Source organism: Apium graveolens, chromosome 5, assembly GCF_009905375.1.
Source record: "Apium graveolens cultivar Ventura chromosome 5, ASM990537v1, whole genome shotgun sequence".
Taxonomy (NCBI): Eukaryota; Viridiplantae; Streptophyta; class Magnoliopsida; order Apiales; family Apiaceae; genus Apium; species Apium graveolens.
Window position 1 is genome coordinate 140538859 of NC_133651.1, and position 1634 is coordinate 140540492.

The window sequence follows — 1634 nt, forward strand, 5'->3', positions numbered from 1 at the left end:
ATACATGAGCTTCAACTCCTCTAATTCAGATTTTTCATTAGCTTCTTGCAGCTGGAGTTGTTGTTTCAGTGCATATTGTGGTTGCTGAAAACTAGGGGGTTGTACTGCTTAGCTGGATACTGCTGATAAGGATGTTGAACCGCATTCTGAGCATTGCTCCAACTGAAATTAGGATGATTGCGGTTGTTAGGATGATAGGTGGCTGGCACAGGTTTGTTCCGATCGCTGGAAGTTGCTCACAAATTGAGCTGATTCACTAGAAATTGCACACTGATCAGTCTCATGGGGACCAGCACAAAGCTCATAGACACTAGTGATTTGATTAACTCCATAATTAGCCAAACTGTCCACCTTCATTGTCAAAACCTTAAGTTGGGCAGCTATAACAGTTGCTGCATCCAACTCCAGAATTCCTGCTACTTTTCCCTGAGGCAGTCTCTCGGAAGGATTCTCGTACTAATTAGCAGCCATCAATTCAATAAGTTCATAAGCTTCATCGTAGCTCTTAGCCCACAAGGCTCCTCCTGATGCTGCATCAAGCATGGGTCTAGAAGTAGCACCCAATCCATTGTAGAAACAGTTGATAATCATCCAATCAGGCATGCTATGGTGTGGGCACTTCTTAACATCTCCTTATATCGATCCCAAACCTCACACAAAGATTCTCCAATTTGCTGCGCGAACTGGGTAAGAGCATTCCTGATTGCTGCAGTTTTCGCCATGGGAAGAATTTAGTGAGAAACTTTTGAGCAAGATCTTCCCAAGTGGTGATAGACCCTGCTGGTAGAGAATGTAACCAACACTTAGCTTTGTCCCTCAGAGAGAATGGGAAGAGTCACAGCTTGATAGCATCTTCAGTCACATCATTGAACTTAAAAGTGTCACAGATCTCGATGAAATCCCTGATGTGCATGTTGGGGTCTTCGGTAGGAGAACCCCCAAATTGAACTGAGTTCTATATCATCTGGATCGTGCTTGACTTGATCTCAAAAGTGTTAGCCCTGATGGCTGGTCAAATGGTGCTAGACTGAATGTCATTAATCTTAGGCTTAGAATAGTCCACCAAAGCCTTCGGATTTTCCGCTTGATCACCCATAGCTACTACAATTGGCTCTTCAACTTTCTCTTCTTCTTCTACCTTCTTTTCTTCCTCAAAAACTTCTCTACGAACTACCACAAGTTCTTCATCGGCTTTATCCAGTGTTCTCTTACGAGTACGCGAACGCATATGCATATACCCTCGCTAGATCACCTGAAATAAAATAAAGAAACAAATAAGTAACAATGTTTGAGTCAATGAACTTTAACAATAACTGATGGAAAGCACATAAACTAATAATTGTAACTACGAGAATAAGATAGATTGAGTTAATATATATGACAAACATGGGATTCTAACTTCATTAAGTACTTCATTCAATAGCCTTATTATTCTTAACATTAGCTTGCAATGGTGATGACACTAATCAGACAACACGAAACTGATAAATGCCAACTTTCGTTGCACGAGTACCATTCTACCAGACATCCACAAAAGAGATAGAAGCTGAATAGGCACCAATTATATTGAGACCCTATATGTCTATAAAATTTGACAACATAAAGGTTTAAGCATAAGTTATTTATCTTGATTA

At 40.4% G+C, this 1634-nt stretch overlaps 1 non-coding gene across 1 annotated transcript; it reads left to right on the forward strand.

The window, feature by feature from the left end:
* Positions 1-601: 601 nt before the first annotated feature.
* Positions 602-707, forward strand: LOC141662244 (small nucleolar RNA R71). Its single transcript, XR_012550367.1, has one exon. It is a non-coding gene; the product is annotated as a small nucleolar RNA R71 (small nucleolar RNA).
* Positions 708-1634: the final 927 nt, after the last annotated feature.